The following is an 18,432-nucleotide window of genomic DNA, read 5'->3' as shown; positions in this document are numbered from 1 at the left end:
GTAATACGTATAGTTTAGGTGTGATATCGACTTTTCAGTATAGTTCGGGGTTTGGATGTATTTTGTCCTAAATAACTTCCAAATGGATGGTTTATCTTTCTTACTCTATGTAACGTGTGTGTCTGTATTCCAAATATCCGTAATGCACCACTTCTCCCTTATACAATATATAACCCATCATGGAGATTAAGAATGTATCAGTTCTCCATCGTCATTTTTGGAACAATAATAAAACCTATATCGTTTTCGATTTTTGCCTAATGAGATAATCTTGGAGATGCAGGTACATGGACCATGTAGTGACATTGTTTCCTTTGGAGCTTTCTCAGGAATACGCATTTCAAGTTGCACTTGCGAATTTGATTGTTTAAGTTTTCTGTTTATGCCTATCATTTACGCACTAACTCAAATTGCAAATTTGATTTATTCATCCAAAACCGGAGATGATTCACAAGATTTGAAAGTTTGAAGCTGGATAGATCTATAAAGCATCAAGGTCCCAAACTCTTAATTGTAAATTGTTAATGTCTGCAGACTACTACAAGCTAAAATATAGGGATAGATGATAATATATAATTAAATATTCTGATAATATAGCTCATTCAAGCAATGAGTGTTAAGTATTTTGGAAAATTAGCATGTTTAAAACTAACCAAGCATATGGCTGATATCCAAAACAGATGTTGCTCATAGACTTAACTTATTTTCCTGTTTTAATTGGATCACAAGAATATGTCACCTAGGCCAACATTTTCATTTAGTTAGATCGATTTCAACAATTTCTTTCTAGAACTTCTTGTGGGTAATTTGAATCTACTTTTTGAGTGCTTAAGTGTGTTGCATTCTCCTGCTTACAATCGAAATTTACGCTAATTTTTTTTTGGAAAGACAATGTCAGACATGAGCAAATAATTAAAACATTAAACAGAGAGTGATCAATTATTTATTAGAATTGTCACTCATCAACTCAAAGACCAATTCAAAAAATTATTCAATTCTCAACAAATTAAGTGGTACATTCCTTCCCAAGTTCAAAATGGTGGTATCATGCAGTAAAATGCAAGATAAAAGAAAATAATTGTGGTACCATCAAGAAAGGGAACTTTCAGGTGTTAATATCTAGAAACCTTCCCATATATTTGAGAAACAAGAGGTTTACGTGATGTTTGAAAGAAAAGGTTAAGTGCCTTTTTTTTTTTTTTTTTTTTTTTTTTTGCAAAAGCCTACTTTCAGTTATTTTTAATAGTTAACTCTACAATGACGGAAAAAGTTATTTACAATAAACTATATACGTTGAATCAATTATTCTGCAAATTTATTTCTTTCTTTACATACCTTTTTAGAAAGATCAGTTTCTTGACCAATTTTTTTTTTCCAGCATCACCTATACATTACTAATACAAAACTCAAAGTCAGAGAAATGCATTCAACTAAGTGTTAATATTAGCATTTGAATTTCAAGAAGAATAAAGTGTTTCAAATATTTAAAGTTTTAAAAAATCTCATACTCCAATATTATGAAGAAAAAAAATGTAAGCTCAGTCAGGTCTTTATAACCGCGCGAAGCGCGGATCTGTTCACTAGTTTTCATATTATTTCCCGCCTTTGATCAAGCTTACCTTTTTATAGTGTCTTTTTTTCTTATTATTATTATTAATTATTAATGTCCCCTCAAGTTTTCCGTTACATGTCAAAAGTATAGATAGATATAGTTTGACAGATCGATAATAAAGTCGATGGTATTTTTTATTGAAATTCCGTGCTTTCTATAATAGCAAAAATAAAAAGATATAGATACGTATTTCATTGAGAAGGTGAACTGTTAAGTAGAAAAAAGGTGTAACTATTAGTTAAGCATCATAATTGGTAAATAGTAGGGTTTTTTTTTTTTTTTTTTCCTATTACCAAATTGGTAATAGAAATATTATTACACGGTTAAATGGATGATTTGTATGTAGTTTCGTCCTTGAGGAAATTATCATGGTACTGAGTACTGCCTCTAAAATCTTGTCCGCAGAATAATAACTTTTTATTAAATATTTCCGTATATGTATCATGTTATTGATTGTTTAGGTGAAATTGTAATTGATTTTGACGTCCTAAATATTAGGACTTCGTACATAGTTCAAATTAAAAGAAGAATTTAATAACTAAGATTTTAGTTGATTTTTAAGTCTTAAATATTGAAAATAATTTAATAACGAGATTTTGCGGGCAACTTACATAAACAGCTACATTTTATAAGCTCCTAATAATATATAGTTACAAGTTTGTAATTTACAAATCATAGATACCTTTGCAATTTCGGCTATATTTCCGTGTTTTAAATACAGCTGTAAGGTTGCTATCCAAAATACAGCTGAATACACTAAATACATGTGCCATACATCTGACCAAATACACTGAAATACAGTCCAATACAGCGAAATGTTAGGTTGCTATTCGAAATATAACCCAATACATCAAATACATATGACGTGTGTTACACCTCGAAAAAAAAATTCCCATTAACGTACAGTGAATAGGCTGACGAAGGATAAGATGTATATGATGTTTGGGCAAGTAAGAATTAGTCCTTAATGGTCCTAATTAAGATTTCAAAGACATTTGAAGTAGGAGACGAAAAGTTTAAGGAAAGTGAGGTATATGTCATGTGTCGAGCAAGATTTACGAGTATCGAATTGATGATGACTTAATGAAGTTTTGGAGAAGAGAGTTGTAATGCCCCTTGTATTGTTAATGAAGTGTTAAATAAGTGTTAAGAAGGTTCCATAAGGATTTAAGATCAAACAAATAAAGGAATTGAGGTTTATGGGAATAAAACTTGGCAAAATTTTCGGATGAAATTTTGGTCCACACATATCTCCTAGAATATGAGGAGTTTTTGTGTGTTTCTTTTTTCCAAAAAGTTCATCGAGTCTAGTTTCTAACGCAACAAACCCCTCGTCAATGTGAGGTCCGAGTAAAAGTTATGGCCATTCTACGACAGACTGTCTGAGCAGAGAAATCCTACGGACCATTTGACGCCTCGTAGGACTTTTGACGGTCCGTAGGAAATCTACGGTCCGTAAAATGGACCAACCCAGCGTCAAATGGTCACGATCATTTTTGACTGGGCAGTTCTACGGACAATTTGACGGTCCGTAGGAATTTATACGGCCCGTCAAATACATAATGACGGGATGAATCAAGTTATTGAGACCCACATTCATTTAATTCATTTCATTTTTCATTCCACACAAAGCCAAGAACTCTCTAGAATATTCTCCACTCTTCACACAAGAAATCAAAGATCAATACCAAGAAATCAAGTGAATCAAGTGTAAGAAATTCATCAAAGTCCATCCAAGTCAAAAATCCCAAGAAAAATGAACTAGGGTTTTTGTGTAAGGAGAGTATTACCACTCAAGGTTTATTCCTAAACCATCTACGAAAAGTTTCATGACCTTTACATGCTATTTGAAGTATTTATACGTTGAAACACATGAGTTGTGGAAGAGTGCAATAAATGGGTCATCAAATGGATGAATAGTGTCATTATTGAATAGTAGTGGAATTAAATCATGAACTGAGTATGTTGATTTATATAAATGCGTTATAAATGACTTATAGAACATGAAATAAGCATTGGATACGAAAGAATGCGAAAGTGAATTTTAGTCATGAATATGGAGAGTTAAAGTAGAATTGTAAAACGCGAATTATGTAAATGAATGACGATTGTTGTTGGTGATGTTGTGATGATATTACGGATGTTTGGGAGTTGATATAGAAAATGGAGGAAGTCATATAAACAAAGGAAATGCTGCCCAATTTTCTCTAGCTTTAAAAGGCCCGTTCATATAATTGTGTAGCTAACATTCTCTTGAAGGTAAAATTTGTGCATTAAAGGACAACGAGCAAGCAATAGAATAGTCAAACGACAAAGGTATGTGAGGCTAGCCCTTTCTTCTAAGGTACGAGTCCTATGGCATGAATTTCCTCTTTTACCATAAATGTTCCATCTCCAAGAAAGTTAAGAGCCCTCGCTCCACGAATAGCTATACGAGATAAGAGATATGAGATGAATACGATAATGATGATAGTAAGCTAAAGGCTAGAAATGCTATAGTCCATGAAATGTAGAAGCTAATGATGTAATATATGTAATCCAATGATATTGATCATTATGTACAACCTTATGCTTGTTCCTTCAAGGTGAAGTAATACGTAAGAATGCTTAACGACATCGGGGGTAACGTCACCCCGATAAAGTATGATAAGAGTCTCTATGCATGTATTGTAATAAGTATATTGATGTCAAGCATACCATGATGAGTTATGATAAGCATATGATGATATCACACCGTGCCTAAATTTTGCTATACACCATGGCCGGATGGTATGGGCGGTCACCTTGGGCGGCATGAGATGATATCCCTTTTTTATTGATTATCACACCGCATTTATATGGTCGGGCGACTTATACATTTATGCATATACGAGATGATGATGAGTATTAAATAGATGATGATATCCTTTATGATTCGATCGATTGCGATTGCTCCTTATTGATGCCTCCGTATTTCATGGATATTTCATTATTGTTTATGCTTCACACATACTCAAGACAATATTCGTACGCGTCCTTTTCTTCATTTTGTGTTCACCCACAGTAGACAGTGAGGCGACCCACTCGCCCAAGGAGCTAGCGTACCACGGAGAGCACTCCATTTTCCTAGGTGCCTTGACTATTCTTTTGGTACATATGTTTGTGTATATTCATTTTGGGCATGACGGGGTCTTTAGATGTCTAGTATTATTAGCAGAGGCTCGTAGACGCGGTGTGGGTAGTATGTCCCATGGCTTTTATGTATATATGTATATGTACTATTTTGATAAACGGCCAGGCTTATGTTTATAAAAGTGACTATGTTTTTAACGATGAGATATTTCTTAAAATGAGCATATAGTATGAATGAGAGCGGATAAAGCGGTGTTCGGTGGTTGGACACCGTAGTTCGGGTCGTGACAACGTGAATGTGGTGCAACCAATTTTGTTAATACAGTCAGATACAGGTGCATTTCATTGTATTTATATACAGTAGAAATTTGCACATTTAATTATAGCCAAAATAAAAGGATTATCAGTATATAAATACAATGAAATACACAACTCCCTCGTGTATTTAAATGATTTACTCGACTCTGTTTTTATGATACATGTATTTTATTTAAAAACACTGAAATGCCCAATGACCACTCCAGCTATAGCGCCTCATGTATAATAGCTACGAAATGTAAAATGTAGCTACGAAATGTAATTATTGTAAAAGATAGTTATAATCCATAAATAGCTCTTAGAAGTAGTTATGACATGTAAATTTTGCTTTTGCTAAGACCCTTCATGCTTTTAATATTTTTAATATAACCTAGATTGATAGAGATATATTTTAGTGTGCGATTAACATTAGTCTATGTGCATTGCACTTGGAAAAGCTATAACTATGATACAAGGTCATCTAGGTTTAGTGTAGGTGCGTTGCACGTGTCAATAAATTAATTTTTTTATATAAAAAAATAAATAAATTATGTAAAATAGCAATGGACACCAAACGATGTATGCAACAAACAAATTTAAACACTATAGATATTTTCAAAGAAAAAGGCATAGAATCTAACCTTGAATATAAAATAAGTTTATCAAAAGTTGTAGACAGGGGCGGACCCAACGTGAAGGCTAGGGGACACGTGCCCCCCGTAACTTCGGAAAAAATCCTATATATATATATATACACCTTGAAAAACTATGATATATTTAAGCCGATTCCCTCAAACATTGCAAAAGTAGTTCAGTTGGTAGGAATGCCCCTAAGTGCTCACTGGTCGCCACCCGAGATTGAATCTCGGCTCCAACACAATTGCTTTTTAAAAAAATTGTTTATACTGCTTTTTTTTTTTTTAATCTTTTTATTGTTTAGTCCTCTCCCATTTTACTTTTTCATTAAATTCTTTTCCCTCCAAAAGCTCCAAATCCCAAAAGATTTTTTCCACTTCCCACTCATCTTTTTCCAAGTAATAAGCAAAAAGAAACTCTTTGGCTCTCTCCATTCTCAAATCCTTCTTCCATTCATCCATTATTAAGTTTCTCACAAATCACTAAGTTATCTCAAGGTTATCTTTTCGCGAATTGGTAAGTATTTTTTTTTTTTTTTGATGTTAGGAGCGTGATTCCCCACCCTTCTTTATTTTTTTTTATTTTTTTTTTGAGAGAGAGAGAGGGGTGTGATTCCCGTATTGAGAATATTATTTTATCTTGTATTCTTGATTGCCTCTTAAAACTAATGAAATCTTTATTTCAATGTCTTAAGGGTTGCACGCCTAACTTTGTCGCTAGTAATTGGCGCACTAAAGATAATGGCTTTTCGAATTCGCGCTCAAATCACAGTCCTACGGTTGTAGAGAACTTTATCCACTGTATGGTTACACATTCCATATAGCAACCACAGGCTGATTTCCTTCTATGCCCCAATTAATAGAACCCTACGCCAATAGTTTATAAAATTTCCCGACTTTCCGTTGCTGAAAATTTTCTAGCAACCCTACACGCCGAAGCTGCTGCAACAACAAAAACAACAGCTAGTCAGAGAAAAGATGTATATATGTCCGAGTGTTGAACTACTTCTTTGGATGAAAAAACATGCTTGCGGAGCATCACCTATTAGCGAAAAATAGATATTTGAATTGAAAAAAGAAACTAAATTACCTCTAAAAAATTTGTTTGATCATATTTTGTGTGTACGCTAACCATTAGAACCTGTACAACAACAACAACAAAAAAAAAAAAAAAAAAAAAAAAGACTAATATTAGAGCCTATTATCAAATAATGATCAAATATAGCAAAAAAAAAAAGATTCATAAACAAAATAGAGAGATTGAAAGCGGCGAAATCTAGAAAAAATTCTCCAAGTTATGAGAGGAAAAATAAAATAAAGAAGTGTCCTACACCTGTGGAATGAAAAGTGATTGATATATTAGGGGGAAAAAAGGAAGAGTCTACGCCTAAAACTAAAAGGAGTTTAATGTTATCGAATTTTTAGGAGGAAAAGGTCTACGCCTAAAAGGAGCATAAGAGTTTGGCTAAGCTTATAAGCTGGTCAAACTAGCTTATAAGCATCTTTCAGCTTATCTCTGTGTTTGATAAAAATAAAAGTGCTTATAAGCTAAAATAAGCCATAAGTCATAAGTTGGTCCCTCCCAACTTATTATTTTCAGCTTATAAGCACTCTTAGTTTGACCAACGATTTTACTATTCTATCCTAATATTATTTTGTAATTCCTAGAATAGCAATGGACAACAAATTATGTACATGGACCGGATTGGTTCAGATTTTTCAAATACCAAACCAAATCAATTGCGTGGGGTTTTTAAATTTATAAACCAAACCAAACCAAACTAATAAAATTCGGGTTTTTCAACTTCGGGTTTTCTCGGGTTATTAGATTTTTTTGGGTTTTTCAGGTTTTTTTATCAAAAAAGTCTTTATACAAAACATATGACTTTTACTTCAAATATTTTTTTTAATCCTAGTAAGATACAACTATATAACTAAGGTGTTTCTTAAGAAAATAACATCAAATGTGAAATGAGTGATGACATCATCTTAAAATATTCAACAAAAAAGATAATAAAATCGGTTAAAATAAGTATTGCTAATTAATAAGCCATAAAGAAAATGACTTTAATCTAACTACTAAGTTATGCTAAAATAAGTACGGCTAATAAGTATTAATTACATGACAAAGAAAAAATTAAGCTATGTATTTTTACGCTCTAAACCAATTATGCAAAACTAAAGATTAATAGATATCCCACATTACTGTCATTCCTAGTGTTAGAATTGAATTTCTTTTGTTAGCACTAGTGTTGAGTTGGTTTTGATTTGGACTTTATTTGAGTTACTAACATCCATGGGATATAAAACTTATTCGCATTCAAAATTCTGAGTTCAGGCTTAAAATAATATGATAAAAGACAAAAAACTATGAAAAAATTTAAGAAATATTTACAAATTACATTACAAATACATTTTTTTGTGTATAAAATATTTTTAAAATCGAATACGCGTAATGTCAGGTCGGTTTTTTTAGCTAAAACCAAACCAAACCAATTATGGTCGAGTTTTTCTTTTTTTGCAACACCAAACCAAGTCAAACCAAACCACTAGTCAGATTTTTTTTCTCGGATTGATTCGGTTTATCGGTTTGGTGCGGTTTGTCGGTTTGCGTTGTACACCCCTAACCCTCTCCATCAAGTCACTCTCTCTCCATGTTCAAGACATCTTTGCAAATACAACAATTCCCATCGACCATCACCAGAATATAACAAGATTCTGAAGCTCTTCTACATAAAAAGCAATTGCACGAATTGATTTTGGTGACAAACTCCACGCTGCGGTAGTCTTGAATAGATATGTAGACGATAGAAGGGTATCAATATTAGATGAAGATGGCCGTCCAATACGTAGTTGCTAAAAAGTTCATGTAAACTAGCAGTTCTTTAATTAGTGTTAAGCAAGACAGTTCTGAGAGGAATTAACATATGGCCTGAACACATATGTTTTCAACAATAGCATTATATTAAAATAAATAAATTGCATGTTTGTTCTATTCAAATATTTTTTGTGATTTACCAAAAAAAAAAAAAAATTACCAAAAAAATATATTTTTCGTGTACCATTTGAGAGTTTAATTAAATTACTAATTATTTCATTACAGCTTATGATTGTATTTTAATTTATAATAAAATAATTTATATTTATAAAACAATCTTATCTAATTAATTTTGTATTGAAAATAAAAATGAGGCATAAATTACTTTGTATTTTGAATTAATTTGGAATTTATAATCTTGTAAAAATAATGCTCTTCATCATTAGTGTAAACAACTTTAAGGATAGTTAAGTCATGTTACAAAAAGCCTGATTATCATCACTTTTTCTGCCAAACACTTCAACTGCTTATTATAAATTTCAGCACTCAATCGAAACAGGTAACTGCTTATTTATTAAATCAACTTCAACATTTAAAAATTCTTATCAGCACGTAATGCTTATCAACTACTTTAAATGAGCTAAGTCAAACAGGATCTATAATGTTATCTGCTTATTTAGTTAAAAGAATTTAACAAAGTTATTGTGTGGAATATTTATAATAGCCTTCTATGCAAAGGATTCTTATGGCAAGTTACTATTTTACCGAAATAACGGTGGGTTTTTTACTTTTTTCAAAAAATATTTGTCAAAGTACAAAAAGGACTCCAAAAATAACAGTGGATTTTCAAAGCCAAAAAGGACTCCTAACGGAGGTTTTTTAACTTTTCCAAAAAATCAAATAGGCAAACTTTTATAAAGATAATTAAATAATATTTTAAGAAAAATAGTAAATGACAATTTTGTCTATTATAGAGTCCCTTAATGAAGGGCAAAAAGTTCAATTAACATTTCTAAAGCACTTCGTGCTTTTAATATAGTATATAAATGATACATATTTTTAAAACTGAAAAGGGTCAAATATGCCATCGAACTATCGAAAATGGCTCATTTATGCCACTCATCAATAGTTTGGCTCATTTATGCCATCGAACTATTGGAAATGACTCATTTATGCCACTCATCAATAGTTTGGCTCATTTATGCCATCATCCTTTATCAAAATGACTCACCCATGCCATTTTTCATTAACACCGATTTTACAATACCAGATATGATTCGTCATCTCTAACTAGATTATGGTTGTGAGTGGGTCGGGTGTATGGGTCGTATTTTTTTATTAATTTGAGATTTAAAATTGGGCTGGTTTAATTAAACTACATAGACCTCTAATCATAGGCGGAGCTAGAATTTGAGTTTTGTGGGTTCCGAATTCAAATCTTTAAGTTACCGGGTTTTAGATTACTAATTTTTACATATTACACAAATTTCTTAGATCAAATATAAGGTTTGAACAAAAGCTTGGGGGTTCGGCCGAACCCGTCTTCGACACTGTGGCTCCGCCACTGCATCTAATTAGAGGCCACATTTCATATTTGGTATTATCAAACCGGCGTTAATGAAAAATGGCATGGATGAGTCATTTTGGTAACGGGTGATGGCATAAATGAGCCAAACTATTGATGAGTGGCATAAATGAGTCATTTCCGATAGTTCGATGGCATAAATGAGCCAAACTATTGACAAGTGGCATAAATGAGCCATTTCCAATAGTTCAATGACATATTTGAGCCTTTTCCGTTTTAAAAATCTCAAAATATTCTTATTTACACAAAGCTCCTTCTCCTCCTCCCCCTGTTCCTCCTCCATCCCTTCCCCCTCTCTCTCCTCATGTTGTTTTTCCTCTTCCTCCTCCTCCCATCACTCTTCTTCCTCTTGCTGTCGCTCCTCCCCCTCGAGACAATTTGGAGAGATAACTCTCTAAATGTTTGAAACGTCCTTCAAGGCCTTGCTAATGTGACAGCTTCAGTCAAAAGTTTATGAAGTTAGCCTTCACAAGTCATATTGATCATCCACATGGAAGATAATATCTTCTTATCGTAATAATATAATGTATTATACAACGTAGCCAAATAAAATCATACTAGGTCAAACTTGATGTTCCGTATAATAAAATCATACCTATTATAACAAGGACACACCCTTCACATGGCAAGGATATCTCTCTTCTGGCTGGTCTAGCATGGAAGTTTCGTAATAATACTCGAGCTCAATGGGCTCAGGTCCGACGAGCCAAATATCAATCCACCAGACTCCATAACACACTACCATCACACAATCCCCGCGCATCACATATTTGGAATAGCCTAACTATTCGACTACAATTTGTTTAACATGGCACTCGCTAGAATATAGGCTCCGGCAACTCAATCAATCTATAGGACATTTGGATACCTACTAACTCAGCACTACAATGTCTTCTTATTGGATCAATCCTAGAAAATCTTCAGTCCCTACTGTTGACGCTTTGTATACCCGCTATAGTCTTCTCTCTCATTCATGCCACATATTCTCCACCTATCCCTTGTCAAGACTCCTTTGGTTAGTTCCCTAATTCAAACAGATCCTTCTCCACTAAGTCAGCATACTAATTTTTTGTCACATCAGGTATTCAGAAATGGACCAAAACAACACTGGACATGGATTTGAAAGTTATACATTCTAAACAAAATCAAAATGTTTCTTTGGCTTTTACTCAGCCAACAATTGCCCACGGCTTCTTGTCCCCGCTTCATGCCACCGCTGCCCACTCACTAAGAAAACCATCTTTTCTTTGAATGTGCAAACATCACTAATCTCTGGTCATTCTTTGGCAATTTTTATGACTCTACTTCTCCCTTACCAACTTGGCTTAGATGGGTGTACATTCACGGATTCACCATTTATCCATCATAATATAGGTATTCCTACCTCAGTCTAACCGCTTTTATACTTTTGCATTGACTCAATCATAACCAGAACTTATTCCACCATCTGTCGCTCCTCTAGACCCATCTCCTTCGTTTTCTTTCATATAGTTGAAATCTACTACTCTATTCCCACCACCCACTATTTCACGCATACACCTCGAATATGTCAAATGGCACCCCCTACTACTATAAGCTTGACACATGTGGAGTTTTTGACCAATTCTCCAAAACAGGAGGTGGGGTTTGGGGGAGGAGGGGGGGGGGGGGTGGGTCATCCGCAATCACAATTGTTAGTGGCTTCATGGTTACACCATTAACCTCCTATGCTCCACTATTTTCAAATGTTAACTTGCAGTTCTCGTGTTGGCCCTTCGTTTGACGTATGAATTTGCTCTCTATCCGCTACAGATAGAGACTGATTCTCAAGTACTAACCTTATTACTCACATCTCATATCTGATTGCATGTCCTTGATGACAACATTGCACAACACGAAAATTAAGCTTATCTACCGGCAAGCTAGTCATGCAGCTGACACACTGAAATTTTTTGGGGAACACCTAATTCCTTTTGATGAACGCCAATCTAACTTGAGACAGAGGGAGTATATCACTATGATATTATATTATTTACCTATAATTATTTTAAATTATATAATTATTATGTTACATTATATTATAAATTGTATTTTAATTTAATTGAATTATAATATAATACAATTATCATTTTATTAATTATTAGAAAATCTAGCTACATAAATATTCAAGTTTCGCTTCTTCCATTATTCTCTTTAGCATTTTATTAATGAAACATTAAGTAAGATCTTCGTTTTAATCATGATTATCATAATTAAGATGGAGAAAGAGTTTTCCGAAAGTAACTTTTTGGTGGCCGCTCTCCTTCTTATGATCCAGGAAGTTTTAATTTGAGTAAGACTCTTGACAGTCTCGTAGTCGCATGCTATAGGGAAAGGAGTTCCTCGTTTGGCGCTCTTGATTTCTCTCCTACTGGAGAACCAAAACTACATATTCTCTAGCCTAAGGTTGTGCCCATCCCATGCGCGATTCTGATTCCGGAAATACAACAAACTTTCCTTCGTGATACCCAAAGAAGCGTAGAGCTTCAACAACATTTGTCGATCTATTTTATCGGAAGGGACGAGGCCAAGAACCCTCCCTCCCCCCTTTGTATTTTGGAGTAATAAGTGATGCTGGAAAAAAGGATCGAAGATGCATTGGTGCGCGATACCTAGCTTGTAATTTATTTAAAGTAAAGACAGATAATCTTTTAAAAATATTTAATAACTTTTTATATTTTTTCAATAACTTTTTATATATATGTTATGTATATGACCACATGATTATGAAGTATTTAATCTCTTTTATTCTTGATTATGTAAATAAATTCTTTATTTTTGATTTATTTTTAGTAAATAATTAATGTGAGCAAATTATTTGTTTTTTATTTATTCCTTTCATTATCCAACTTCATGAATTTATATGTTTAGATGGAGGTTTTGTTTTTAAACAAAATTGATACTCCCTCCGTCCTAATTTATTTGACACATTTTTCTTTTTTGGTCTATCTCAAAAAGAATGTCACTATTATAACAACAACATACCCAGTGTAATCCCACAATGTGGGGTCTGGGGAGGATAGAGTGCACGCAGACCTTACTCTCACCTTGAAAGCTAGGGAGGCCGTTTCCGAAAGACCCTCGGTGTAAGCAACTGGTTACGCCCGAACCATGGTTCGGGCGCGACACGGCACTCGGTGCTCGACGTGCCTATGACCGAGCGAACCCATGGCCGTCGAATCGAACTGATTTGTATTATGGAAGCATGCAAGATATAATACGAAGCAAGATAATGCTCTAACTCAATATAATAGTGAATGCGGAAATAAATGTTGTGAGGCAAAACCAACATAACAGACTGAAGTTTGTGTCTATGAAACCAATCATAATACTGAAAGAATAACTTGGTCAGGACAAGACCCTGACATGCCTCAAATACTAATGAACTAACTAATACTCGAAAAAGCGGGAATAAGACGGAAGCCCCGATGAGAGGGGCTCACCAACTAGCCGATGTATCAAAGCGGCCCGGAAGCTAAGCGGTACATTTGTATCCTTCGAAAGTCGACTCGCACCGTGAAGTGCGGGCCCATACCATAATGACGTTAGTACATTTGAATTGTACAAGTATGATAAGCAATCGAAGCAATAATAAGGGATATGAACAATAAAGCATAATGAAATCGAATGCTTATCTCGTGTACCGATCCGTATAGAAACCACTCGTGCAAATATCATGTAACTATGGCCTCAGGCCCAAATAAATAATGAGATCTCAAAGCTATGGCTTCAGGCCCAAAATAATTACATATGCATATTAATCATAACTATGGCCTTAGGCCCAATAAAACATGAAGCATCAGGTGTAAAACTGACTACTGGCTCTGTAACCTGACTGATGACTTAGACTGCATTCTGAGACTCGTAGATTGAATTACAAGTATTTTAGATTAAGCTAGGGTCCATAGCATGCATAACAAGTATGAACATAATCGTAAAACCGAGCTCAACCCTAGGTTATGAAAATCAAGAACAAGGGGAAAATCATGAACTGGCTGGATTTCTGAGAATTATCATAATTGAGGTATGAGGATGATTAAACAATGTTCCTCATGTAGATAGTATGCTTAACATACCTGGAATTGCTCTCAAACTTGAATAGTAATGTGTCGTCTTGGAAAAGAATTCCAAGGTTTTGCTCTTTATGCTCTTTAATTGGGTTTTCTTGAAAACCCTATGTTAAGAACATGGTTTCATCATTAGATTAATAGCATATATGATAGAATTGATTTGGAAGAGTTTGGAATGACTAACCTTGTTGTTTTGGATTGTTGGGAGAAGAACACTTCGCTTCTAGGGCTTGGAATTATGAAAAACGAAATAAAATACCGAAGGTCGGTATTTATAAGGTTCGAGGTGCGAGGAGCTAGGAAATACGGGCCAAAATACGATCCGTAAACTGATTTACGGTCCGTAAACCTGGACTGTATTTCAACATGCTCCAAACAGAAATACCGTTTTAAGTTTCCTTCTTAAATACGATCCCACTTTACGGGCCGTATTTCAAAATATGGTCCGTATTTAACAATATAAAATTCCACAAGCCAAATTCCAGAATGCGCAGTGATTCTAGGATCTCACTTTACGACTTGAAATACAGGCCGATACTGGTTTACGGTCCATATTCTGGGGCGTAAATCCCCATCTGACAGCTAAAGAGAAATTTTCAATTCTCACATTCTTTATCTGGTTTTCTAAGTCTGGGATCATGGTCAAGGCTTAAGTTAAAGGTCTGAGGTGTTACATAACGGTTCGCATTTTCGGGGGCGAGGTTAGCGCTCGAAAAAGCTACTTCGAAATCATTGGTGCTCTTTCAAACTTTGTTTTAAAAGAGTCGCCACCTAATTCTTAAGAAATTAGGAAAATCAGTTTTGAAGGGTTTATTCATACACTGTGAAAAATCCTTCTTAATCCAAAGTTCTAGGTAAGGGTTCTGGTGATCCCCTAGGGAAGGTGTTAGGCACCCTAGTATTAAGGATCCGTACTATACGGTTGACTTGCGAATTCCAATGTGTGAGTATTTGCGTGAACTGTTTATTTGGTATTTATTTTCCCGAAAAATCTGTCATTTTTGCATATCATTTTTTGAAAAAAGAATCAAATATATTCCATTTACATATAGGGTATTTAAGCTCGGATTTATAATATCCGGATACAATTAGTTCCTTTCACATATAAGGATAATGCTACTTTAAAAAGGTAAAAGGCCCTTTAAAAAGTTTGGGATAAATGAAATTTTTCATGCTTAGACTCATACATGGTCCGCGTATTAGTCCATTTAGTACGCTTTTAGAACACCTCTATTTAAAACTTTACTTATTTATTTAAAAAAAATAGTTGGTGCGGGTTTATGTGAAAAAAAAACTTGGGTTTATATAATTAAATTTATTTATGATCCCGGAATTTTATCTTAAAACCTGATTGCTTATAATGAAAAAACCATTTGTCGTGGGCTTAGGCCCAAATTACGCCCTTTTTTATAAAATGATTGAGATTTGTTTGGTTTTGGCCCAAAAATCTCTTACTCTTTTCTTCAGTTCCTGGAATAAGTCCAAAGCATATTTGTTTCTTTTTTCTAAATTTTTTTTGGTTGAATGGGGCCTAAAATATGACCTTTTGATTTGGGCCTTAGCCCTCAAAACTCTAGGGTTGCTTTAGTTTATTTTCAAAAAAAAAAAATGTGTATACCTCAGTACAAATGAATTACACATATACATGCCTAAAACTATTTTTTTGTTTAGTCTGATTTTTTGGTTTAAAAGACAGAACTTATTTTCATAAAGCATATTATTTACACAGCTCCAAAAAAAAACCATACCTTTGTCTGATTTTTAATTTTAAAAGGACAGAACTCGTTTTTTATAAAGCATTTTAGTCAGACGGTTCTGAAAACCCATTCTTGGCCTGATTTTAATATAAAAGGATGGAACTCGTTTTGTAGGGTATATTATTCACATAGTTCTGAAAATCCATTTTTTCGCCTGAAACTAAAAATAGGACTTTGAAAAAAAAAGACTGAAACTTAACTAGAAAGGAGCGTTTTTCTCAATTTTTTTACACAAAATCTGATTTAGTCTAATTTGAGGAAAAGATGATAGCAACGCATTATCTTGTAAACGATGGGACTGATCCCTTTATTTCCTTTACTACTTTAGCCATTTTTATTTCTTTTTGGAAAATGTTTATGCTAATCCGGGTTTAAAAATTGCATTGGGGCCTAAGGTCTAACTAAACGGCATATGCACCGTTCACCTAAGATGGTTAGTTCAAATGTAAAGATTCGAATAATAATGTGAGTTTATACAAATACAACATTTCAAATAAGAGAACAAATTGACATGCTGAGATTAAAGGAGGAAAAGGGAATGAGTTAGGGGTGTACCAAACCCCTTAAAAGCCATTCTTACCCATGGTTGAGCCTTCGTGCCATTATCACCCATGGCTGGGCTTTCATAATACTAGCTTCCCTTTTTAGACGTAACGATTTGAAAGAGTACTCCTGTTGGGCCTTTGGCCAACAGTCAAGTTGACTACGCCCAAGCCGGCGTGAGAGGGGAAAGAACAGGAATTGGATTAATATGGTTTTAGTGGATCTAGCATTATCAGAAGGTTTAGTGGATGTGGCATTATCAGATTTATACATACATATATGCGTATACATATACATCCCCCATTTTTTAAATCTATGTTTGATGAACCTGATCCTAGCATAACCATACATATATCTCCCCACTTGATTCCAAGTGCACAACCAAGGACTTAGTTATATACCATCGCTTCACTGGAAAACCTCAAGCCATAATAAACCAATGGGAAAAGGTTATCACCACTCTTGTTCCCGACACCGCACAAGTTCCAAGGGATTTCATGAACCCCCGGCATGGCTGGATATTGGGGAGTGGCTAGATCTATCCCCCCCTAAAAACCTCTTCAAACTCTCAAACAAAACCAATGTTGCCACAGTACATAACCATAGTCTCAAAGCTGTGCACAAATATCAGCTTATGGGAGATATTTTGAATACAAAGTAACTTTTAAATAAATTCAGGATCATGACAAGAATGGGGGAGGCACTGTAACACCATGGGACACATAGAATATGTATAACAATTCCAAGATACTTAATCAAATAAGTGTCATAACCAGGTCCTATTCTTGTATTTACATACACATACTGCCCATAACTAGTCTACTTTCTTATAGGTATACACACAGTATATCCATGCTATACACATGGTATGTGTATACCAAGTGTATACCATGTGTATACTCCCTTCTTTTATAAATCTGTGTAGGGCATACGCTTACATGTCCAATTACTAACACAAGGCAAAGCTAATCAAAGTCCAAACTTTAATTTTATTGCACATCAAATAAATGATTCATCAATTTATATATTTAATAGTTCTTGGAGTAGGAGATTAGAACTTGTTTAAGGTGATCACAGAAGCACAATAGAAGGGCACAAACAAAGGGAAAATTCCACAACTTGTAATCCTCAAAAGATAGAATTGTAACATCAAGAACCCTAGACCAAACAACACCAAATGACAATGACACTGGGACTGTCCAGTTTTATATTCCCAGGAAAAGACCACAAAAAGAGTTTTGTTTTAATCACAATAGTGGTAAGAATACATTACCCCCAAAGCTTCATACCAGTTACCAGTTAAGATGGACAGAGAACAAAATCAACTACATAAGTACCAATGAATCTCAAAAAGATGGCATAAAGTTCAAAACCCAATCTTAACATATTCAGACTCCTTTAAACTCCTAGCAGGGACATTTTATTGCCAATGATCTTAAACCAGTTCATTGCTTTTAGGAACAAAACTGAAGACCAACTTCTTAAAATCACCACATTCTTTACTTTTAACCCCCTAAGTGCACTCTAGACCTTTGAACATACTAGGTTTCCTAACCTTTTTTTACCTTCAGGCCTTTTGCAAAATGATGGGATTTAAGGAGGTCATATTCCTTTAAGACAAAAGTGTTCCCCATGGTATATAGACTGGTCATGACACCCCTCATTTGGGGGGGGGGGGGGGTAGATACTATATGTCAAGCTAAGCTTGGCTCTTCTCTGCCCCTCTTGAGGTGTCTTGAAAAGACCATTCTAAACCAAGCGGCCCATACTATCTTTAAGGATACCTACCCTACCCCCCATAATCAATATCAGATCAATTGCCATTGAACACCCTTTATTTTAGAGCACAGATACAAATACATTAATTATTTCATCCTCCTAGTTCTATGTTTAATAGGATTTTTAAAACAATAATGATGCAGGACCAATTATTACTATGCAGATCACAATTTTTATTCTTTTAATCTAAGTTATCTTTGTAATATT

This window comes from Lycium ferocissimum, chromosome 6, assembly GCF_029784015.1.
Source record: "Lycium ferocissimum isolate CSIRO_LF1 chromosome 6, AGI_CSIRO_Lferr_CH_V1, whole genome shotgun sequence".
In the NCBI taxonomy this organism is placed as follows: Eukaryota; Viridiplantae; Streptophyta; class Magnoliopsida; order Solanales; family Solanaceae; genus Lycium; species Lycium ferocissimum.
This window is presented reverse-complemented; position numbering follows the sequence as displayed.